This window comes from Neltuma alba, unplaced genomic scaffold, assembly GCF_004799145.2.
Source record: "Neltuma alba isolate B1F8T4 unplaced genomic scaffold, ASM479914v2 tig00002244_pilon, whole genome shotgun sequence".
Lineage (NCBI taxonomy): Eukaryota > Viridiplantae > Streptophyta > Magnoliopsida > Fabales > Fabaceae > Neltuma > Neltuma alba.
Genome location: NW_021632793.1, coordinates 54735 through 81703, shown reverse-complemented (window position 1 = coordinate 81703; position 26969 = coordinate 54735). Strand labels below are relative to the sequence as shown.

Sequence of the window (26969 nt, the reverse complement as noted above, 5' to 3'; positions counted from 1 at the left end):
TGTGATGCTAATCATGGTGGGTCGAAAGCCATGAGACGATCTACTACAGGATACTGTGTTTTTGTAGGAGGCAACTTGGTGTCCTGGAAAAGCAAGAAACAGAATGTGGTGTCACGATCGAGTGCAGAAGCGGATTACAGAGCCATGGCGCAATCTGTATGTGAGATAGTTTGGATATACCAGCTACTAAAAGAGGTTGGTCTTAAAACCTCGTTACCAGCAAAGCTGTGGTGTGATAATAAAGCAGCCCTACACATAGCTTCGAATTCGGTCTTTCATGAACGAACGAAACATATTGAGATTAACTGTCATTTCATCCGAGACAAGCTCAAGGAAAACTTCATCTCTACAGGACATGTCAGATCCAGCGACCAGTTGGGTGATCTTCTCACCAAAGCTCTCAATGGAGTTCGAGTTGAATATCTTTGTAACAAGTTGGGCATGATTGACATCTATGCTCCAACTTGAGGAGGAGTGTAGAGATATTATAGGAGATATTATGAGATATGTAAATATCCTGTAATTAGTATATAGGATACGATATGATATGATTTCATAGTAATGAGCCATTAATACCTAGGCTCCTCTATTGTATATAAATACCCAATTGAAGTATCAATAAAACACACAATTTTCATTCTCTAAATTACAAGATATAATAATAATATTTTATTATAAAATTTAAAAAAAAAAGAAGTCAAACTTTCCACCAAATTCGGTGGAAAGTTTGAGGGGAGGTTAGGCGTTGGGTTTGAAATCCCCCTCCCCCAATAAATGTATGGGGGTGTTAAATACACCCCCCACAATTCATTTCTCCCGCGGGCGCAAGAAGAAAAGAGAGAAAGAGTTGAAGTGTGCGTGAGAGAGAGGAGCATATCGGTAAAAGAGAGGGCAAGTTTTGAAGATATATTAGGTACATAAAATTACTTCTTTTTATCAACTTTCTTTATGAATATTTTCTGTATGTTTTGAACTTCCTATTTACGTTATTACTATAGTGATTGGAGAGAATTTTGAGACTTATATGTGATATAAGTATTGAGTTTTGATAAAAGATGGCTATAGAAATTTAGAAGTGAATGAGTTGTTAATTTTAATCGGTTTAGATTTGTCTATTTATTAGTTTTAGTATTTAAATCAATTTATTTAGTTGAAAATCTATTATTTATGGGATATACCATATTTTTACCGATTAAATTTAAGTTAAATAATTTATTTGGATTGTTTGACATATTATTGAGATTTTAATTGGTGTAGTTTTATTTATCGGATGACTGGAGGTTTTAAAATAATTATTGTAGCTAAAAATTTTATTATTTACGGAAATATATATATGGTAGTTATACTATTAAAGTTTTGATTAGATTATTTATTTATAAATATTTGAAGTATTATTGAATTTTTGATAGTTTGATTTTGAGGTTTTAAACTTAAAATGAGATTTTTAGAATTTAGAGCATAATAATTTTATATTTGGAAATTGTGAAAAATCCTTTTTATTAAGGTAGATAATTTGGAGGTGGTAAATAAATAATTTGAGTTGTTAGAAATTTTAAGTTGTTTCTAAAATACTTAATAATTTTTGGATTATGAGAGTTGCGGGAATTTAGAATAAAAATTTAATTAAATTAGAAATTTAACTAATATAGATAATTTTAATTAATTAATTATTTTATATTAATATGTGGTTATATTAATTGTGTAGATTAATTATTGGTTGAGCAAAAGATTGACCTTGTGATAATCCTTAGTATTGCTTTGGTGAGAGGTAACCACTTTCCACTTGTTATATATGCTAATATGTTGTTTGTGAGTATTTTGCTATTTTAGAATAATATTTGTTATTTAGAACTCGAGTAGATATGTTATATCTTTTGAGCTATGAAAATTGTCTTATGGGATTTTTGGAATTGTGATTGAGAAGTTTGGAAAAAATATATGATTTATATCTTATAGATTATACGGGGAAAAGATTGAGATATTTTTGTTATATTGTGAATGATTAGTTGTTATTTGGATTTTGGATTGAGATCTATTCTACCACGTGGTAAGGCCGCCATTGGTGTACATTGGTTGGCTTTTTCCTTCGTCCCTAGAGTAAGGGATAGACTTTTGAGGCTTTTTATTTGTCCCTCAATGTGTGGGATAGGCCTATAATAAGAGATGGACTTTTGTAACTACTTATTCGTCCCCCAAAGTGTGGGATAGGCCTATACGTCAGATTGATCCCCTATATTGAGGGATAGACTTATGTGGCTTGTATGTTAGCCCCCGTAATGAGGGTTTGGATGATTGAGATTATTTGAATGTACATATTTGTATTTTCATTGATATATATATAGTGAGATTTAATAATTATCCCACTTGACACCTCACGAGCTTATGTTAGTATGTATGGTGAGTTGGAAGTTGGTTACTGAGGCGTTTGTCTCACCCCGTGGTTTTTACTATTTTCAGGTGATAGTTCAGGTGGTGACCCATGAGGGAAGGCTTCGGAGGCATAGTGTGCTGTTATAGCTTGTATAGCCTCCCGACTTTTGTTATATATGCTGATCTGTTATATATTGCCACATAGGGCCCACATACTCTAATGCTGTAAACTAATACTTTTAATTACTATTATCTGATATGGGGGTCGTTGGAAGGCCAGAGATATTTAAGACTTTGCGTATTACGCTCTTTTGATAGTGTTGGCTTGTAACTAATGGGCTCTATGACTTATATTAAAATGATTTATTAGTTCGTATGTTTGAAAGTATAAGTTTGGTTTGGGCTAATGGTTGAGTGACATTTCTAGACTTTAGAAATCCAAAGCCCAAATTAACAATCGATGTTGCTCGTAATATAAGTTTATTTCTTTTAACTATGATAGCGATTTTAAAATTTTAAAATTTCTTCTTTTCTATCATGGCTAATCATTCAAATAAATTGTTGGGTTTAATTTAAAATGGTTTTGAAAGAGCAGTTGACATGTCATGATATGAGTGTTTTAAATCAAGAATAAAATATTCTGACTATCTTTTTAGTTTGCATCAATTACATATTTCTTTTCTCTGTTTTAAAAGCATATAGTTTAGTCTAATTAGTTAACAATGTTAATAGGAATATTCTAAAAAGATTATGAAAATATTATTTTTAACTGAAGTTTATATTAAAATAAAATGTATTTACTATTTTACTTCTGATTCTAATAAATTCCCAAATTATATTTTTATAGTTATATTAATTTCATTCAGTTAAGGCAAATATAAAAATATTTGATTAAAATTTTAACTAATTTTTTTAATAAATATATATTTAACTAATTATGTTTATAAATCTTTGTAATAAAGAAGTGTTTAAAAGTTTTGAATTATCAACTGAAATAACTTATAAAATCTTTTAAATAAAAACTAGGAATTTGAAATATATTTTTACAATTTAAAAGAAATCAAAGTAAATAATTTTCAATGAATGTGATAAACTAGAGAAAAAATCTTTATTTTTGAACCCTTCATTTCAACCCAATGGCCTTAAAAGATTTTAGCCCAATTAAATTTTTAATTTCATGCAATAAATTGATATTTATTAAATTTAATTTTACAAAAATAATGAAATAATAAATAGGTATTATAAGGTATAAATAATATATGTATGCGTAAAATTAAAAAAAATCTTCATGATATGTTAATTATTAAAATAATATTACAAGAAAGAATTTTAATATTAAAAATATATATAAAATGTATTTTATATAGTGCAATAATATATTAATTAGTACTTGATATAAATAAAATTATAGAAAGAGCAAAAGAAACAAAAGGAAAAAATCTCTATTTCTTAAACTTATTTTTTTATTTTAATTACAAAGAAATAATTTACAAAAAATGATTAAAAAATTATGAAAATTACTAAATTTGCAATCAAGTTTGTTTACTATACTTTAATAGATTTTGACAATAATAGCAATAACACATCTTTTATAGTAGTTTCTAATTTGGGATTATGCAATTTTCATTATTTTTTCCCCTTAAATGTGGATTCCATTATGTGCTTGGTTATATAGGATATTCTAGCCTTAACCAAGATCAGGGGTTCGATTCTACTTGGGAACGCAGCAGCATAGAGTGGTAGGCAAGCCATCCGTTAGGGGATCCTTCACAAGTGCTGCTCTGGATTAGTTTGGGCCTGTTGAACAGCCTAAAAGATGGCATTGGCTTGGGATACAGGGAGAGATCAATCAACAAATAAATAAATATTGATTTTGCAAAAAAATAATGGTATAGTGGAGTTAATTTATTTGTATAACTTAATCTTGCTTGACTTTATTATAATAAAATGATTAGGAAGTAGAATGGATCATAGAAACGAGTTCATGTGTGTATTTGCAAATGGATGAATTTTTAATGGCCCAGCCGGTGTAACATTTGAGTATGATAATATGAAAGTTATCAAAGTTGATGAAAATATTACCTTGGGCAAATTGAAGCAAGTTATTGGATGAAAGTTGTGACTTCCTCCCATCAAAACATGACAAATTTAGTATATAGATATCCTACATGCATAAATCCACCATAATACCAAGCATGCAATTTGGAAGATGATACAGATATAAAACAAATGTGGCAAGTGACCAGAAGATTTTCAACTCAATTACCATGTGCAGAGTTGTATGCTAACATATGTGATTTATTAGATAATAGCCATGTTGAGTCACAACCCATAAGTGAGTATGTTGAAAATATGCTCCCATCAAGTAGCAATAGGGTGAACATGATGGAAACAAGAATCTATGTTTAGTGATCACATGGAAAATTTCCAACCATTTAAACTCCTTATAGATGGTGGGAACATTGTATCATCATGTTCTCTTCCTCACGTAGAAGATATCATAGATGAATCGGAGGATGAAGAAGAATATGATTATCATTTAAATGCTGGTAATGGGGATAATAATGGTGACAATGACAATGAATATGATGAGATGAACGAGCAAAATCAGGTTGCAAATGCTTCCTTGTCACAAATTCATGTTGAGTCAGGTACAACTCCTGAATTTGGTGAATTAGAAGATATTCTGCATGTCAATGATAATGAAGAGTTAAATATTGAAAAAATATTTAGCAATGTCCAAGTTCTAAGATGTCTAGTCAAGCTATATTTTGTTTGTGTTCATCATGCATTTAAGGTCTATTATTCTTGTAAAAAGTATGAAGAATATCGTTGTGTTAACTATGGAGAAAATTGCAATTGGAAAGTGAGGCTTGCAAAAAAGAAAGCAAGAACTATTGGCAAATTACAAAATATGGGGGGCCTCACGCATACTTGAGCACATCATTAACTCAAGACCATCCAAAGTTGGACACAAATGTTATATCATCCTGCATTATGGCAACGATAACTAACAAACCACATGTGAAAGTATCACAAATTATTGAGAGGATGCAATCAATATTTGGTTATACTGTGTCATATAGGAAAGCATGGAAGGCAAAACAATTAGCAATTGTGATTGCTTTTGGAAATTGGGAGACCTCATATTCCTTACTCCTAGGATGGTTAGCTGCAGTTCAACACTTCATGCCTGGGTCATGCATATATTTTTCAAACAAACAACACTCTCAAGTCAATACAAATAGTCAGCCGATAGAAATGTTTCATCGTGTTTTTCGGGCATTCAAGCCAACCATAGATGCATTTCCATATTTAAAGCCCATTAAAAAAGTTGATAGAATATTCTTATATGAAAAATACATGAGCACGTTGCTTATGGCAATATCATAAGATGGCGATGGAAATGTTGTGCCACTTGCATTTGCTATAGTTGAAGGGAAACAAGATCTGCTTGGACGTGGTACGCCAATGTGTTGTAAAAGATATAACAGGAATTTACTTAATTTCATATAGACATCATTCAATTTTGGCTGCTGTTGCTCAACCCCAAGTTGGATGGCAACCACCACATAGACGTCATGTTTTTTGTCTACGACACGTGGCTTCAAATCTTCACAAAGCACATGGAACAAATTGGTTAAAATAGAAGTTTATAAATATTGGTGAGATTCCTTGTGCTTTTAATGATCTTATAACTATATGATTTTATAATCATTCTAACAAGTGCTACTGAATATGTAGGGTAAGCTTATGAACGTCATGTTGTTGACAGAGAATTAATAGAAATAGCATTACACTATACTCTTGCAGCTAGATGGATCAAAGCCACCCCAAAAGAGAAATGGTCACGTGCATATGACCTTGAAGGTCTTCGTTTTGGAGACATGACATCCAATCTTGAAGAGTACATGAATAACGTATTTAAAGGTTTTAGAAGTCTACCAAGGTTTAGTTAAGGCAACCATGTATAGAGTCAATAATTATTTTGTGAAATGTGCCTAACAAGTTCATGCTCAAATTATGGTTGGTAAAGTATTTTCCGAGACAATGACAAACAAGTTAGACATCATTTGAGGTTATGGAACCATATAATGTTTGATGTCGTCAATTTTGTCAGTGTTGCAAGGTGAATTTGATTGACAAAAAATGTGATTGTGAAGAGTTTCAAGCAAAAAAGTTTCCGGGTATGCATGCCATTGCTGCTTGTACATGAGTAGGCATAGACCATTTACAATATGTGGATCTACTTGGAAACCATACAAATGGTTTATAATCATTCCAACCAATGGAGATGAGATTTACTAGCCACAGATTGATTGTCTTCTTCTAATACCTAACCCATCAATGATTAGAGATAAATGACGTCCTCGCTCAAGTCGAATACAAAATGAGATGTATTAGACCACACCCAATGAGTCTAACAAGTGTGGATTATGTCAACAAGTTGGTCATAACTGCTCTACTTGTCCATAAAGTGTAGCATCTCGACAATAAATTATGTATTTCACTTTTTGTAATAAAAACATTATGTTTTATGAAGATTATATTATAATTAGTTTGATTTCTTTTACATTATTTGGAATTTGTCCTTTAACTTATGCATAGACGTTTTAAAATGGTACAACTTCCAAAAGAGGTGTGTGAATGTCTTCTAGGTATTAGACCATTTGTAGATAGGCTAAGTGGGCAGGGACTACTTATAAGTTGGTTAGAAGAGAATTTTAATCACCTACCTGATAATGCAGATGATGTACAAGTGCAACAATTCACTCGTGCATATATCGTCAAGTTGATTGGTGGATATCTCAAGCCAGATAGATCGGGTAGCAGGGTGTATATAATGTACCTTCCACTACTTTATAATCTTCAAGAAGCTGAAAAATATAGTTGGGGATTAGTAATTTTAGCTCACCTGTATAGAGAATTATATAATGCTACTAAGCCAACTGAGGATAGGATTGGAGGATGCTTATCATTACTTCATTTACGAGTATGTGATCATTTTCCTATGCTAGCACCACAACAACTTATTTAGATCTACAATCTGATATCTACCCTCTCTTACCTCCTTTAGGTTTTTAGGTGTGATAAATTTATTCACCAATTATTTGTTATGCTCTTATATTATTAAAATTATATAGTTTTTGACATTACTTTTTTGTAATAACAGATGGAAAATGTGAGACAAAACCCCCATTCACTTGCTGTATCTTTAATCCGATATAGGAGCTTTTTGGATAAAATGACCGATGATGAGATAATGTGGCAGTCATACGAATCTCCTTATGTGTGCCAATTGATTCCTAAGTATTGCTTAGCAACACCCGAAATTTGGCGTAGTTCAGTTCTCTTAATATGTTTTAATATTATAGAATGACATTATCCTGACCGTGTACTATGGCAATTTGGTCGTCAGCAACCAATTCCTTCCATGCCTGTTCATTTGGAAAATTATCACACGATCCAATTATGAGGTAGAACAACTACAAATTAGATTGATAAATACTTGGACTTCATTCAAGCATGGGATATATGGCCACATGTAATTGTTAATGCTCTTATGCACTTGATGAACTTGATCGAACATCTCAGTACATGCAATGGTATTGGAGATGTAACATTCCATTTTTTTTCTTTATCCTATTCTAGGATTTAAGTTATATGGGTATGAGGTTAATTAATAATATTTAAAATTAAATCTTATTGAATAAATTGTAAATCATGATTTTTGTAATATACAAATAAATTATAAAAAATAAATAAATAAATAAACAAAAATTATATAAAAAATTATTTATTATATAAAAAAAGTAAAAAGGGCAAGCGGGTGGCCAAAAGACAGAAGGGGGGTAATCCCCTTGATTTGGGCCGTGGCCTCCTTAAATATATATATATATATATATCTATATATATATATGGGGTATGGCATTTCAAGTGGGGGTCACGTGCCCACTTTCAAACTTTCCCCCTCCCCTTTCTGGTTCGTTCGCTTCCCCTGGTCCATGTTATCGCCACCACCGTGACAGTGAGTGAGTGTGAGAGGAAGATTGAGGGTGTGAGAAAGAAAGGACTCTACTTGGGTACATAAAAGATATTTAGGTAAGCTATTTTCATCCTACTATTTTTATTTAGCTTTGTCTTTTTATTTTTGCAAGTCTATGGCAGAAAATAAAGTTCATTAGGGCCTGTTAAATTTTTAATTTTTAAGGTTTCTAACTTATTATTAAGATATTGATAGAGCTTACGTGGTTAGAATAAGAGTCTTATGACTTAGATTTTTTATTTAGATGGTTGATTTGAAGCAGTGTAAGTTAGGGTTTGGTTAGAAAATTGTGATTAGTGTTAATGATGATATTAATTTCAAATTTAATCTTAGTTAGTTCATTGGAGGTCATATTGAGGATTCAATGCTTGAATTTTGAGGATTTTTGTTGAAATAGTAACATTGATTATTCTTGGAGAGACTTTAACTAGTGGAAGTTGGATGTTTTGAATAAATTGGAAAAAATATTATAATTTATTGATTCTAATGAATGGGGAATGACTAATGAAAGAAGAGAATAGGATTTGTAATAATTATTTGAGGCATAGTTAATATATGGTTATTTTTCTAAGAGTTAAAGTAAGCACTTTTTGGAGATTTTTAGATGATTTAAAGGAATTATTCTTATTGATAATGTGAATGAGAGAAATAGAGTTGGGAAGTACTAGAAATTGTTACCTGGAGGAATAGATTAATTATTATTTTTCCTAAAGATAATTTTTTTTAAAGTAAGCCAATTATGGGAATTTAGTTAATAAACTATTTTAATGCTATATTAATTAGTCTTTTTATATTAATATATGTTTATTAATTTATTATTATAGAGTGAGCTTGGTTTGGGCTCTTAGGTCTTGAATCCTCTCATTTTTGTTCTTGTATCAAGAACTTGAGGTAACTACTTTCTAATTTACCTTGTATGCTCATTGATGTGATTATAAACATGTGTTGATATTATAAATGTTATCATTATATGTTATAGTGGTTTATGTATAAAAAGTGATATATATACTCACATGTATATTTGAAAATTTATGTTTTGATAAATTTATTAGTTAAGTGGGTATGAATTATTTCATCCTATAAACATCTTGTTGATGTTGAACAAATTTGATTATTGAATCTGAGAATACTTTATGAATATTGAATTGTGTGGAACTGGATGGTTGGATTGTGCTGTATCGGGTTGTTCTGAAACGTAATTGTGGGAGGCTTGATTATTTATACCACATGGTATAGCCGTCACTTGGTGCCCAGTGACTGGCTTTAATATTCTTAGGGCCCTCAGTATCACTATTTCTTTGGCCGGGTCAAGGGTCAGCCCAAGGGACATGACACCTTTTCGTATTCCAAGGAAAGGGAATTCATGGTCTGATATGAGCTCTGTAACTTTTGGTCGAGTTATACCTCATCATTAGAGAGCTTGGTGCAGTCTTGTTAAAGAGACGAATCCTATTATGTATTATTAGCCCATGGGTTGTGTAACACCTCATGTTTAATCAATTAACTTTTCTTGCGGAAGCATTTGGAATCACTTTTGAAGGCTACAATTGATGAAAAATCAAGTTTGAAAATTTTCATTTACGGGTTACTATTCATTATCACCTTAAAATGTGACAAACTTCGAAAATTCATAACTAATTATAAAAAAATTGAAATTGAGTGATTCTAAGTTCTACAGAAAGCTCTTTGGATAAAATTTTGAGGAAAAATAGTTTCTGAACTGATTGCCTTGAAATTCGAGCTCAATTTCCTTTGAAAAAGTTACTGTTCATTTAGTCATTTTCGGATTTTACTGTATTTTTGCCTAACTTTGGAAAGACATAACTTTTTGCTCGGTTATCGAAATCGGGAGAACTACCCCTCATTTTAAAGAGAAACATCAGATCTCTTTGCTTGCCAAATCTTATGACCTAACTCACTTGTTTGATAGGTCAAACTGGAGCTACAAACTCACTGCTCCAGGACTTACGTTTTATCCCTTAACATCTCTTTAATTCTTTTTATTTCTTTGGCATACATAACATGGTCTTACTCTTTCCCGTTCATGCTCATACACTTTCATTCATACCATAAATATTATAATTAAATACATGGCATCATTGGCATCCATAACATAGTTCGCAAAATAGTAGAATTATACATTTATCAACAGTCTCATCCATTAACAAGAATAATTCTCTGCTTACTTCTCCTTGCTTCTCATGCCATTATTGCCCATCATTGATTGACCTAAATGGTTGGTTAGGAAGGGATGAGATTTGGGAGAATCTCAGTAGCAAACACTACCCATAAGCATGCAAGACATAATGCACATGCATGACATGTTATAAAATTAACACATGAATGCCATGGAAAGTAAGCTAAAGCATTTCATGCTTCCATAACATATTGCCAAGGCAAAACATAACATAAACTTGCAAACATAACTTTGCAAACATTTCATCATAGCTTAGTCACATCATGCAAGCATACATATCAAGCACGCAGTATAGGTAAGTTCACTACCTTGTAACATGGCTTTCCCCTTGCTTTTCCTTTGATTCCCTTGTCTTTCCAACCATGTGGACATTCGGTTAACATCACCAAACATCCTCTTGGATGTTCTAAAGGTCCTAAACATAGTCACATTGATCATACAATCCATTAGGACCACTAGATTGCATAAAGTTCAAGACTAGCTTTCTTGAACCTCAACTCTTTCTCTTAGTCTTAGGGTTTTCTTTCTAGCTTTTCTAACATAAATCTTATCATTTACCATCCTTAAGATCCATTTCTTGTCAATTAGGACCACTTTAGATGGCCTTAGATTCAAGAATACCAAATCTGGAAATTTTGCTTCGCGGGTACTGTTCATGCAAAATTTCCAGAATTTTCGCTCAACTTTGAAAATTCATAATTAATTCTAGAAAAATACAAATTGAGTGCTTCCAAGTCACACTGAAATATCCTTAAGTTATATTTAAGGGAAAAATAGTTTCAGGATCCAATTCTATGCCTAACAGTACCGGAACTGTACGGAAATTGAAACTCTTCCAAAAATTCAACACTGTTTCCAGATTTCAAACCCTATTTTTGAAAAATCACCATAAATCGTACACATATCCAAATGAAGTGTTCTACCTATGGATTTAAAGCTAACAGAGTTTACTTTAAGCATACAAAATTTCAGAATCAGATACGCACAGTAACTAATCCGAAATAGGCATAAAATCAGGTGCTATAACCATCACATACCTTGTTTTAGAGCTTGATCTGGCTTGGAACCACTTGGCCTTTCTTTCTCCCTCTTCTTTCTCTCTCTAGAAACCATTTTGCAAGAGCTTCCCCATGGATTCCTTATGCTTGGATGAAATGGTAGGGAGGGGAGGGGGTATTTATAGAAAAACAGACTAAATCTGGACCGTTGATCTTAAAAATACGTGGCTCGATCTGGACCGTCCATTTTCTCTTTTGCTCTTACGGTGACAAGTGTCCTATGACATCATGCTTACTTAGTCATGATGACATAATGCTTATATCATCAAGCCACATGTCTTTAATCCAACCGCACATGTGTCTTGCATCCGACTGTACATGTGTCTTCCATCTAGCCGTACACGTAATATTTTCTTTTTCTCATCTACCGTACACTTATCGCTTTCATGTCCTTTCATCATTTATGGCATTAAAATAGGGAGAAAATAAATCAAAAATTCGTGCAAAAATATTTTCTCAATTATTTCTCCACCTATCAAGCCAATCTTGCACCATATCAGATACTTTTCAAGTCTTGACTTACCCTGTACCGTTGGGACAACTTTTTCTTAAAATTCTGGCCAATAAAAGGTACATATATGGCGCCATCTCAGAGGAGTATAGATGAAAATAATTAGCTCTACTGACAGGCTACTTAACATTACTGAGTCACACAGTAGAGATTTCACTATAACGGGTAAACAAAAGACTGTCTAAAATATTCCCATACTGCATTCTGATTTTTATGCTGTCCATAAATATCTTCTAGTGACTCAGCATGATGACTTGTCGGTGTCATGATTACGCTTGATGACTCAGTATGATGACTCGTCGGTGTCATGATTACGCTTGATGACTCAGCATCGTCATGATGGCTCTTAGATGTTTTCTTTGGTTTTGTCTCTTATTTAGGGGACAAAATTATTTAATATTTGACTGGAGCATTTTATTCAATCCAGAGCTCCAAAAATTCATCCAAAAATATCATAAAATTCCTCATATTCTAGAGAAAATCTGTGAATTTTCTCAGGTCATAACTCAACCTATAGCTCACTTAAAAATCATTCTTTAAAATGCCCTTTTTCGGCATAACTGGCTTTTAAGTATTCTTAAAGCCATTTTGCTGGTCTTCTGGGGATGAGACTAATTTTATAATTTTCTATAGTCTTTAGATCATACATCCCCATTTTACCATAATTTTTTGAGGTTTTCTTATGACTCAAACAATTAAATCTACCTCTACATCTCAAATTGAGCCATAAACTTATAAATTCCTTTTAAGTTACCTCAGGGGTATTTTCATCATCTCTCTTCACAAAAGAGCCTTAGAATATTATTTTCCATTTTCTGGGATTTTCTTAGAATTTTCTAAGTACTTTTTATTTTTACCCCTAATGGCCATAACTTTCTGAATTTACGGTTTTACCCCTGCTTAGGCTCAACCTCATAAAACCATCTCTTTGAGGCTTCTAACTTAACCTTTGATCTGTATCTAGCCTCTTTTTTCTTTCTGAGCCTTTGAGACTTTATTGGAGCCTCTAACTTTGATTATCCATTAGCCCCTTAAAACCTTCACTTTGCAGTTTAGTCCCTGAAACTGCTTTAACTTCCTTTTTCATCTTTAAAACCTCTACTAAAAAGGGGTCTGGTAGCCTATCCCATTCAGGCTATTTCTAGTACTTCTAAGCTTAAAAATCGGGTTGTTACAGGTTGTCTGTCAGAGGTTACAAGAAGGTTATAAGGATGGTTGATTAAGTTTCGTGCATGCAAGTTATCTTTTGAAATTATTATATATTGTTTTCTGTAAAGATGTTTGCCTTATATGTTATTTGAAATTTTACTTTACCTGCATAACTATCTTGTAATCACTCCCTGTATACTTGTTGAATTGGAATTATGGTTACCAGGTCAATTTGACTTACCCCGTGCTTATTTAATATTTTCTTCAGGCAAGGGTTCAGGTGTTAGTCCCAAGGAGAAGTTGTCCAAGAGTTGAGTTGCTCTTCCAACTCTGTGTAGCTTCTATTTTGGCATACATGATTTGTTTGATGTATATTGCCAAACTTTAGGGTCTTTTGGTTAAATTTAACAAATGTTTAATTTTTCCGCTACATTCTAGACTTGAGCTATTGGGCGAAGCCCTTTTTGGGTATAAGTGACTATTATTTTGATTGCGATTGATATGAGCAGTGGTGGTAGTTATTTTGGTGGACTTCAAATGCTATAGCCCATTCATGATTGGTTTTAGTTATATTTTTGGGATTATAGATATTTGATGATACCTCTATCGTTAAAGCACTCAGTTAAACTAGGTCCTAATTAATTTGTAGTTTTAAGATCAATCAAGGTCATTACTTCTAAGGAGCAAGTTATGGGTTTCTTTAGGTAAAAATTTAGGTGATAAAAAATGCAATAAATTGGACCTAACTAAAATGCAAAACTCTAATTCTAAATGCAAGATGCAAGCGTCCTAAGATCTATATGAAAATTAAATTAAACTTAAATGAATGCAAAGCTTTTTTTGGGGGGTTTTTTTTGGAAAAAAGAAAATTAAAATGATAAATGAAGAAAATTGACTAAAGAGCAAAGAAAATTAACAAGTGAAAATTGAGAAGTTCTCTCTTGTAAGGTAGAGGGGACAACTTAGGATTCATATAGATTTAACCTTCATAACCTTAATCAGTTAATTAGACTAGAGGGAAGTGATAAGAGAGTAGAATTAATAAACTTAATTTCCTACTTGAAACGAAGGGAACCCTCAATCTCAAAAACCCTTAAACTATTAGAAAACGCATAACAGTATAATAATGGCTAATTAAGCTTATTAAAACCAATGAGACTAATTCAAATTAATTCTGACAATTATGTTTGAAATTATCCAATTAAACAATCAGACAATTAACCAACTTAATTAAACAATTAAGAGGCAAAAGAACCCAAATTTTGCAATTCAAACCACACTAATAATTAAATTTATAATGAAAACTCAATTATAAATTCAATCAACAATGCAAATGTTCATAAACATAAATTCCAGCAAGTGTCTCAACACAAATAAAATCCAAATATCAATCCAATCAAAGAATAAAAAAATGACAATCTAGAACTAAATTGTCTCACAAAAATACAACTCAAAATTATTTAAAAAAATAATCTCAAGTCCTTGAATTAAAAAGATAAATGGAATATCACTCCCTTGTGGTCTTCAAGTGCTAGTCCAAGGCTTAAGCCTCCATGCTCCTCCCAAGTTGTCTCCTTAACAAGCTTAAGCTTCCATCAACGTATCTCCTCGTCCAAGCTCCTTAGTGCAATTCATGAGTATGTGACGCAGTGTGGATGATTCAAGTTATGGGTGAAGTACGCATGGAGCAATTGGTGAGAGCGGATGATGCTGTGTGACTATGGAACGAAGGAATCAATGAAAATTGAGAGAGGGAGTGATACTTTTGTATATGTGGAGTGATGATGGTGAGAGATGATATATGGTGAATACAGATGAGGGAAGATATAGCATAGGCTAGAGGATTATTTTAGCGGGGGAGAAAGAAAATATTTTTGTATACAAAACTCAAGCCCATTAGTACTTAATTGATCCACTTGATGTCAGCCATTAGATTGTACTTAGATTCTAAGAAACAATCTTGCATCATTGAATTTCCTATGTACTCTTTCTTGACCTACAAGAATTTAAGTGCATCCATTAATGTAGATTATATCCAAATATAATAAAAAAATTAAATATTAAGTATGCACAAAAATTAGGCAAGAGATTGCAAAACTTTCTAAAAGTAATATTTCTAAAAATATGAGACTCGTTTCCAAAGAAATAGAAAAAATTAATTCCAAGTCAAGAATAGGAAATCACAAAATATTTATATTTTTAATCCAAAATCTCAATTTTTATGCAAAACCCAAAAATCAACTAATTAATCCAATAATGCATAAAAAGTTCATTTAAGCTCAAAATTACCATTTAAATCCTAAATTAATGTGGGATAAAATTTATAAAAATTGGGCTTTATCAATTCCCCTATACCTAGCCTTTGCACTCCTAAACAAAGCAAATGAAGACCAAAGAACAGTAAAAGAACAAAAGAAAATCAAACAAAAGTAAATGTTACAATCACAAGCAAAAAGTAAGTCAAAGCATTCAACATCTTTCTTATCCAAGTAATCTTCTCATGAATTAAGAAAACAAGCATCATGGCAATTTACTTGACAAAGACGAATCTAAGTCAGAAATCCCTCACCAAGGTTAATGGGTATGTCACTCATCGCTCAAAAGTGTATTGGCTTGTGTTTGCACTCAAAACCATCCTATCCAATCCTCTTTCCATAGGCTTGACAAGAATCTAAATTCTTTACCATTAGTAAAGCAATTACAAGCATAAATCCAAAGGACTTTTATTAGGTTGTAATGGGGCTAAGGTAAAGAAAGAAAGGATATAGTGTTTGGGAAAACAAAGTTGAATATCTTAGGAAATAAAGAGAACCATTGAAAAAATATAATAGAATGCAAGAAACTAAATTAAACTTGGATTGGGTCATTCTTCTTCTCTTCTCTTTTTTTTCCAAGCTCTTTCTCTTTTTCTTCTTTATTTTTTTTTCTTTTAACTTTCTTAGGCCATTATGTATATGCTCTTTTAACGCGAACCTTTATATTGGTGATACAAATGCCCGGTTACTCAAGCATGGATAACTCCTTGGCACCAAGATGCTACTAGCATGCTCATAGCCCTTACTGGCCGTTTGACGCGAAGGTCGACATTGGTAATGAAGATCCCCAGTTACTAAGCACAGCTTAAACTAAAGGAGAGGAATCTTATTATAGTATTTTTTTTTCCTTTTTTTTTTACAAATTGACCCAAACCATAACTCCAAATTTGTTCTTCCATCCCAAGCATATAAAATATAACACTTCAACTCCTAAGACGTTCAGAAAGGATAGGATTTTTTTTTTTGGGCTATGGGTTAAGGGAAGAAAATGATGAAGGCTCAAAAGGGGTTAACAAAGGATAAATGCATGAACAGAGTAGGGTTTTGGCTTATCTGGCTAGAAAAATTGAAATGAATGCCTTTATTATCTTTATAAATGCCAATGCATAATCATAGTCTCAAACAAGATTCAAGTCAAGTTTTAGATCAAGGAAAGAGATAGGGATGTACACACATGAAAAGAAGAAATGCATCAGGCTCAAAACCTCACTAGGTACATGATTACTAGCTTAAATTCACCTAAGTCAAATCTATTGCCAATTAGTTTGTCAACTCAAGACATGATCAATCACTTTTCAAATCAAGAATGCATCATACTTGAATCACTTCAAACTTGCAATCTTCACATTTGAAATAAAACAAAAAAAATTTGAACAAAAGATTTCTTTCTTTTTTTGAAAATAAGAAAAAAAAACCAAAGTAAAAACCAAAATATTTTTCTTTTCCTCATTTTAAAAACAAAAAACAAAAACCAAAAGTAGGAACAAAATCCCTCCCCCACACTTAAACCATGTATTGTCCTCAATGTGAAATGCACATCTAACCAATACCAACAAGTAATGCAAGTAAAAGAGAAAGGAAGGAATACGACCAAATGAGCAGAAGTTTGAAGACCCAAATGAAGTAGCAGAGTTGGCATATCTCCTTTGTCTGGTGGCGAGTCACATGAAAGCACCAATGATATTTGCTTTTGATGTTCAAAAGACATCATCTCCTTCTTTAAGATCCTAAAAAAACACTTTAATTCAAGTATGGAAGGTGTCTAGATAGGAGGAATCAATCCATATACCTACACAAAACTATGACTCCAAGCAATATCTTTCTCACAAAAATATAATCAATAAATTCAACAAACTTTTCAGCAATTAAGGAAGATCCCAAAATAAATTGATGAAAACAAAGACTTGGAATTCCCAAATATTTTGAACAACCCACAAAATCAATATGACTCTCCTCAATAAGAGTCAAGTTTGTTAGAGAATGAAGTGACAGGTGATTACTCAAAATGGTTTCCCCATACTTATCATTCATTACACAAAGCAAATTCTACATGTGAAGTCTCATCAGGCAACATGTCCTTACTGTTTAAGTGCACATCCAACTCAAGATTTCCCCCACACTTATTCTCAACAACATTTTCATTAACAATAGTCATGTTAAGATCACAAGTGATGTCAGCAGAATCAAAAGAAATACTACTTTTACCATGCAAAGCATCAATACACAAAGGAGCATCAGCACTCAGAGATGATACATTATCTTTGGACTCAACAGTGTACGGGGGTTCAACAATAATCTCTTCATCAATTTCATCATCAGAATCATCTTGCTTAAATTTCTCTATCAACCCAACGAAATCAACAGAATTTGAATCAGAGGCATAGGAAGAAGTATCAATGCATGAATTGTAAGATGCAACATTATTTGACTCAATAGAACCAGTCAATCTAGAAACATCATCAGTGCATCCATATTCGGTTACTGTACTATTCATGTCATCATGTGAGACGGTAGGAGCAAAAGGATATGGATCATTGGAGGGTGAAAATGTGCTATCATATGATAATTCACCATTTGTTTCCAATTCTCCACTTTCCAAGTCGCTAATTGTATTAGACAACTGCTGAATTTGAGTTTGTAGGGTTTGAATCGCTTGATTGTGTTGCAATTCCCTTTCTTCAAACTTGTTTAGTAGGATTTGCATCATAGTCTCCAGCTTGTTTTCTAACTTTAAGTCTTCTTGAATAGGCATAACTTGATGGACATATCCAAGATTTGAGTAATCTTGCCACATTGGAACATTAGTCATAGTCTCCAACCTACTCTCTATTCTTGAATATGGATCATATCCCTGTGTCACATCATGGACATAATGATAAGGCATAGAAATATAAGAATGATTTTTATAAAGAGAAGCATTCCAAGCCATAAGATCAAGACCATCAACACAAATAAAAGGAAAAGAAAAACTAAACTAGCCAAAGAAGGCTGAAAAGAAATTTAGAAAAATTAAAGAAGAAAAAGCTAGAAAATTGAAAAAAAATAAAGAAATTTGAAAAATAAATAAAAGAAAACTAGAAAGCTCAATGAAAATGGTTGAATTTGACTAAAACAACCCAAAATTGATTAGCACACCTAAAAACTTTAACAACCAGAATTTCAAGGAAATCTAGGTAGTGAAAAGTTAGATTTCAGTGCAGGATGTTTTAGCAAAATCAATTGAAAATAGAAGACGCAAGTAATAAAGACAAAATAAAATGCAAAGAAAAAAATGTAGAAAAAACAAGAGAAATCACCTAGAACTCAAACCTAAGGTTTAACCATTGCTCCCCGGTAACGGCGCCAAAATTGATGATGCATCTATTGTTAAAGCACTCAATTAAACTAGGTACTAATTAGTTTGTAGTTTTAGGATCGACCTATATCATTACTTCTAAGCAGCAAATTATGGGTTTCTTTAGGTAAAAATTTAGGTGATAAAAAAATACAATAAATTGGCCCTAACTAAAATGCAAAACTCTAATTCTAAATGCAAGATGCAAGCGTCCTAAAATCTATATGAAAATTAAATTAAACTTAAATGAATGCAAAGCAATTTTTGGAGGGATTTTTTTGGAAAAAAAGAAAATTAAAATGATAAATGAAGAAAATTGACTAAAGAGCAAAAAAAATTAACAAGCGAAAATTGAGAAGTTCTCTTCTATAAGGTAGATGGGACAACTTAGGATTCATATGGATTTAACCTTCATAACCTTAATCAGTTAATTAGATCACAGGGAAGTGATAAGATAGTAGAATTAATAAACTTAATTTCCTACTTGAAACGAAGGGAACCCTCAATCTCAAAAACCCTTAAACTATTAGAGAACTCATAACAGTATAATAATGGCTAATTAAGCTTATTAAAACCAATGAGACTAATTCAAATTAATTCTGACAATTATGTTTGAAATTATCCAATTAAACAATCAGACAATTAACCAACTTAATTAAACAATTAAGAGGCAAAAGAACCCAAATTTTGCAATTCAAACCACACTAATAATTAAATTTATAATGAAAACTCAATTATAAATTCAATCAACAATGCAAAGGTTCATAAACATAAATTCCAGCAAGTGTCTCAACACAAATAAAATCCAAATATCAATCCAATCCAAGAATAAAAAAATGACAATCTAGAACTAAATTGTCTCACAAAAATACAACTCAAAATTATTTAAAAAATAATCTCAAGTCCTTGAATTAAAAAGATAAATGGAATATCACTCCCTTGTAGTCTTCAAGTGCTAGTCCAAGGCTTAAGCCTCCATGCTCCTCCCAAGTTGTCTCCTTAACAAGCTTAAGCTTCCATCAATGTATCTCCTCGTCCAAGCTCCTTAGTGCAATTCATGAGTATGTGACGCAGTGTGGATGATTCAAGTTATGGGTGAAGTACACGTGGAGCAATTGATGAGAGTGGATGATGCTGTGTGACTATGAAACGAAGGAATCAATGAAAATTGAGAGAGGGCGTGATACTTTTGTATATGTGGAGTGATGATGGTGAGAGATGATATATGGTGAATACAGATGAGGGAAGATATGGAGGCTAGAGGATTATTTTAGCGGGGGAAAAAGAAAATTTTTCTGGATACAAAACTCAAGCCTATTAGTACTTAATTGACCCCCTTGATATTAGCCATTAGATTCTAAGAAACAATCTTGTACTGTTGGATTTCCTATGTACTCTTTCTTGACCTACAAGAATTTAAGTGCATCCATTAATGTAGAATATATCCAAATATAATAAAAAATTAAATATTAAGTACGCACAAAAATTAGGCAAGAGATTGCAAAACTTTCTAAAAGTAATCTTTCTAAAAATATGAGACATGTTTCCAAAGAAATAGAAAAAATTAATTCCAAGTCAAAACTAGGAAATCACAAAATATTTATATTTTTAATCCAAAATCTCAATTTTTATGCAAAACCCAAAAATCAACCAATTAATCCAATAATGCATAAAAAGTTCATTTAAGCTTAAAATTATCATTTAAATCCTAAATTAATGTGAAATAAAATTTATAAAAATTGGGCTTTATCAATATTCATGATGGAGTTATTGCACACATGAAAAATCAAGTATTGATTACTTCTTGTTATATTAATTATCTCTACTACTCTGGAATAGTGGCTACTGCACTATTATAGATGTAAATTGTTAATGGCTATGATAGATTTCTATTTGATTAGTTTTGTTCTTTTTACCATGGTTTTGTTCTTTCAAAGTAATTATGGGAGTCTTTTATAACTATGGTAGTTTTTTTTCATTGTATGATTTATTCTTTCTACCATAGTTTCTTATTAAATGTTTTTGGTTAACTCTTTCCAATTATATTGGTCATTTAAGAATTAATTATTGTTTCTGAAAATGTTTAATTACCACTTATTATGGGGGCTATTACTGGAGACATACAAGATGATGGATTCAACGTATCAATGGCAATACAGGTCGTGAGGTAAGTTTTTCATCTTTTCACCATTATATCATTTTCTTTTACACAAAAAGTGTTATTATCTTATATCTTATTATTTATTTCAGTTTGACATAGTAGAGGAGCTATACAAGCTTTCAATTAATTCTCCTTCAACATGCCCCTAGTTGTGTTGATTATCGAGACAAGGTTACTTGCGACCAACGTAACATTTTACTTTCACTTAGAGAACAACGTTTTAATATGAACCCTCAGCCTGCTCCACCAACAATTGAGTTGCCTCGATCACAAATTCCTCGTGATAGACCAAGCAAGAAATGCAGTGGTTACTTGTCTACCCAACCTATAATTGAAAACGAAAATACAAGGGAACAGGAATCTCTAATTTTTACTCAGGCTTGTGACATATCACCGTTACCATCATCCCCCTTCACCTTTGTTGATCCTACACAACTTGAGTCTCATTACATGGCATCCTCATCATCATCCCCTTCCAACTCAGCCAATCCTTCTCAATTTCAACCATTCATGACTTTATTAGATAATCCTGTATTATTTTCAGCCGAATACAATGCTTCTACTTTTGAACATGGTGGACCATCAAATGAAGCATTCGTCACTCCTCGACAATCTATACATTTAAATGAATCACCTTGGTTTGATTTGAACACGCCAACTACACAAACAGTTGGAAAGCTTGAATCTCAAGAAATTGACCTACAACAACAACAACCACAACGTATGAGAAGAAGGCTAAGATGTGGTACTGGAAGTCATTATCAGTAAGGTGGATAATTTTTTCTTTGTAAACTTAAACTTTATTTATTATTTTTTACAATAAAATATTTATTACTTTTTACTTTTAATTAATATACATCTTATACTCATTTTACAATTAGTTTTAACATCATTATGTAATTATCAACATTTTTCTCCCATTATTTAGTCATGATTTTGTCATTCAAATGATTGATAAATAATTATACTAATTATTTTAATCAAGAGAGAAGAGGGAGAAGTCGTTCACTAGAAGAACGATTTTCATTCACCTCACGCACATCAAGAACAGATTATGAAGAAGTCATTCACCAGATAAATGATTTTAAAAATTATTCACCTAAAGAATGATTTTAAGTATGGCATATTAGTAAATATTTTAAAAGTGTAGCATATTAGTGTATAATTTTACTGTTTGTAGTATTTTAGTGAAAAAGCCTGTCATGTGGCATTTGTTTGGTTTGACGAGAAATCAAGTATTGGGCATAGGCCTTTTATGCGTGTGACCAAAATAATATTAATAATAATAATTTAGTCCTACAACTTAATTGCTACAATTAAAAATTTACAATCAAAGCATAACTTTGTTTTGTTAGGTACTGTTTGGTATGAGAAAAATAAAAAGAAGAGAAAATGATAGAAAATTTCATCAAGCTCTATTTAAAAAAATTTTAAAAATTAGGTTTTTCAAATTTTAATCCAGTATAAGTCTCTGATGAAGTAATTCACATGTAATATATATAAAGCCATAGATGTTATAGCCTCACAGGAGCATTATCAGATATTCTTCTTTTTGCTTGAAAAATTGGCAGAGATTCTCTCGTATCGGGAGTGAATAGGAAAAAGTGAAATCGTTCTTGGCGTGAACGATTTTAAAAATTGTTCTTTACGTGAATGATTTCACTTTTTGATTTAAAAAAAATTTAAAAAGTGAAATCATTCACGCCAAGAATGATTTCTGAAATCATTCACGCCAAGAATGATTTCTGAAATCATTCATGCCAAGAACGACTTGTGTGTAATTTGAAAGTTATTTTTATCAAGAATGATTTTAAATGCAGCATGTTGGTAAATACTTTTAAAAGTGCGGCATATTGGTATATAGTTTTATTGTTTATCGTATTTTGGTAAAAAAGCCCACTCAAATGTGTTGACCCCCAAAAGGTCTAGACGCATGGATTTGGCCTTATCAATGGCTTCGAACTACTGTCCAGAAGCGATTACCACACTCCCCCTCATATTTGGTTTGCGAAGACTATTGACAACTCTATTCGTGGCGACCATAACTCTATTTATCGTCATCTTCAAACTTACCTTCGCGACTTCAGTCTTTCATGTGACATGTGAACACGTCAGCGGTGGCTTTAAGAAGCTCAGTCTCATGGTTGTGGCTTCACCAACGCTCTCAGTTTCTTGCTCAGGAATAGGGGCTTCAAACTTTCATTCTTCTATCGACAAAATCTTTATGGGTTTCTTGCACTTGGCTTCACAAACATCTTGAGGACTCGTTTGTCATTGCCCACTGACGCTAGACGATTCTTGCATTTCAACAAATACCTCTTAGGTCTCATTCTTCTTGATCTGCCATTTAAGCATAACTTCTTGCATGCAAGTAAAAACTCTTGGCCTCCCTAAGAGTGATCAGCCCAAAGAGACGTATTGATGAGGCAACTTCTTCCCTAAGGCCCACCACATATATACACAAACCAATTCATCTTCAGTTAATGAAAGATTGTCGATGACATCACTATAAAAAAAAGGTTGAATTAACAGCAATACATTTCTAGCAGTTAAATAAAACCGCTACAAATTCAGAAATTTCTAGCAGCTTTTAAACAAATCGCAAGAAATTCATAGCGCTTTGACTAGAAACTGAGTGGGCCCCAGAATTTCTAGCGATTAGCAGTAAACTACTAGAAAGTGACCGCCACAATTGTTCGCACGTTTTGGCGCGAAGTTGGCGTCATACTTCCAGTGTTTAATTTCTAGCAGTTTTGCTAATGGAACTGCTAGAGAATGCAAATTGTCATTTCATTTTGGCAGTTACTAAATTGCTACTAATGCAACCAACTTTCTAGCGGTTTCCCTTAAAACCGCTAGAAGTTTTTATTTTTCCCGAGGAGTTGTGACACGTGGCTGAATGCAGGTGATGGCGGAGTGTAACAACTAGAAATTTCTAACTATTTTACTTAAACTGCTAGAAAATTCTAGCAGTTCCACAAAAACCACTAGAAAATCATGGCCTATATATGCCCTCCCATCGTGCCATTTTCACTGTTTTGGCGAATTTTGAAGCGAAGCTCTATCGAATTCTCTCCACAAAGTACATCCAAGTCCAGATCTAGATTTAGTTGCAAATCCATATTTTCAGGTAAGAATAGTAATTTATTTATAAATAATTTTTGTTTTTATTTTATATTTTATTTATTTATTTATATTTTTATGTTAAGTTTGATAGACTAGTTTAATATAGCTAGAGTTAATAAAAAAATTTTTTTATAGTAGGCTAGTTTTTATAGAGTTAATAGAAGTAGTTTTTTTAATGAGTTAATGGTAAATTTAAATATAAGAATATCTGTTTTTCAATTAATATTATTTGATATTATTATTTAGAGTTAATAGAAATAATTATTATTTTATATAATTATTTATTTTTAATAATTGTTAGTTGTAAAATATACTTTTCATTACAATTACTATTTGCTCTTATTAGGATGAGTCGTCAAGCAGGGAAGGAGTCGATTGATCCTAAGAGAGCAGGACCTAGCGAGGATTGTGGTGGTGGAGGTCATAATGCTGGTGAGCTATTCCCGAGCATTCATGACTACAATCTGAACGAGGAGGATATCCTGAGTTTCATGGAGCATGATGATATCCAGAGGACTAAGAAGGCTCATTTCTCGGGGGATGAACAACCCCATGGTGGTGCTGGTGAGGAGGAGGAGGATGAGCTGTTTCAGGGGAATGAGAATCCCCATACTGAGCAGCGTCCCACTCCCAGATGCCAGATCGATTTTGAAGTAGAATTTGAGGATAAGTATTTATTTAACTTTTTAAAATTTGACAACTATTTAATTTATAGAGAAATTGTTTTAATTAATTAATATATAATTAATTTCTTAATTAAATTTTGCAGACTCTGAGGGGAACAGGTCCTATAGGAGGCTGACAGCTAGAGAGTTGTCTATAACGATGAGCGAACGGGTGGTTGTGCTGCTAAATGAATTGGGTCAATCGACCAAAATAGGTGACTAGCTGTATAATAAGTATATATACCTTCTTGGTCAGCAGTGGACCCTGTTCCCCATTTATGTGAAGGATTGGAAGAAAATCACTCTAAAGAAGAAGCAACAAGGTTGGGAAATGATGAAGGTAATATAAAATTATTATTTATAATTTTTTAATTTAATTAAATGAATATATATTTTGTTTTTAAATTATTTAATTGTTTGATTGCAATTTTTTATTTATTTAATTAATTTGTTATTTATAATATTTTTGAATTAGTTAAATGAATATATATTTTTTATTTAAATTACTTAATTGTTTGATTATAATTTGTTATTGATGTAATTTATTTTTATTCATAATATTTTAAAATTAGTTAAATGAAAATATATTTATTATTTAAATTACTTAATTTTTTGTATTTAAATTTTTATTTATTTAATTAATTTATTACTTATAATATTTTTAAATTAGTTCAATGGATATATATTTTTATTTAAATTACTTAATTTTTTATTATGATTTGTTATCGATGTAATTTATTTTTATTTATAATATTTTGAAATTAGTTAAATGAATATATATATTTTATTTAAATTACTTAATTGTGTGATTAGAATTTGTTATTTATTTCATTAATTTATTACTTACAATATTTTTAAATTATTTGAATAAAAATATATTTTTATTTAAATTACTTAATTGTTTGATTATGATTTGTTATTGCTGTAATTTATTTTTATTTGAATTACTTAATTGTGTGATTAGAATTTGTTATTTATTTCATTAATTTATTACTTATAATAATTTTAAATTAGTTGAATGAAAATATATTTTTATTTAAATTACTAAATTGTTTGATTATGATTTGTTATTATGTAATTTATTTTTTATTTATAATATTTTTAAATTAGTTAAATGAATATATATTTTATTTAAATTGCTTAATTGTTTGATTATAATTTGTTATTTATTTAATTTATTTTTTATTTATATTAGTGAAATGAATATAATTCTTTATCTTTTTAATTACAGAGTAAATTCATACTGGGAGAGGAGTTGAGGGTGGATATGATCAAGAGACTTGGGGTGGCATGGAAGAACAGGAAGGCTGACCTGTGGAGGGAGAAGAAAGGTAATAAGACGAGGCCCCTACAGGAGATACTGGCAGTTATACCTAGTGGAGTCCTGGAGTAAGACTGGTCGAGTTATGTTTATTTCAAGATGTCGACTAAGCAGATGGTATAATAATATTACATTAATTATAATTTTTTTTGTCCAATTTGACTAATTTAATTTAATTTTTTTACATTTTGTTTCAGGCTCTTTCCTAGAGAAATATTGGGAGTGCGAGGCAGCAGACAATACATCATAGGGCTGGATCTAGGAGCTTTACTATCACCTATAATGAGATTGTAAGTAATTGAAAAGAATTTGTTAAATGTGTATATGTATTTAATTTGTAATTAATAATTTCTTTCATTTCATTTACAAAGGGAAAAGGCACAGCAGGAGCGGGGATACACGCCCACCTGTGACGAGATGTGGCCGATTCTATACAGACCTCAAGACGAGCCAGTGTCGGATGAGGTTGAGGAGATGGCGATAAGTAATTAATTAAATATTAATATCATATCGCAGTATAAATATTATTTCATACTAATTAATATCTTTATATTAATTTTGATAGACGCGGATGACTCAGGTTGATACCGAGCTGCGTCAATCTCAGGGGTCTGCCTTGGATCCCACCGCCTCACTTTTAACAGGTCATGGCCGAGCATAGCACCCTGGTCAAGTTAGCGGGCTTGGTCTTGGACCCATACCAACTAAGTTGCCTC

At 31.8% G+C, this 26969-nt stretch overlaps 1 pseudogene; it reads left to right on the top strand.

Moving 5' to 3' along the window:
• The first annotated feature begins 24614 nt into the window (after positions 1-24614).
• Positions 24615-26969, top strand: part of LOC114720571 (uncharacterized) — a 32491-nt pseudogene continuing 30136 nt past the window's right edge.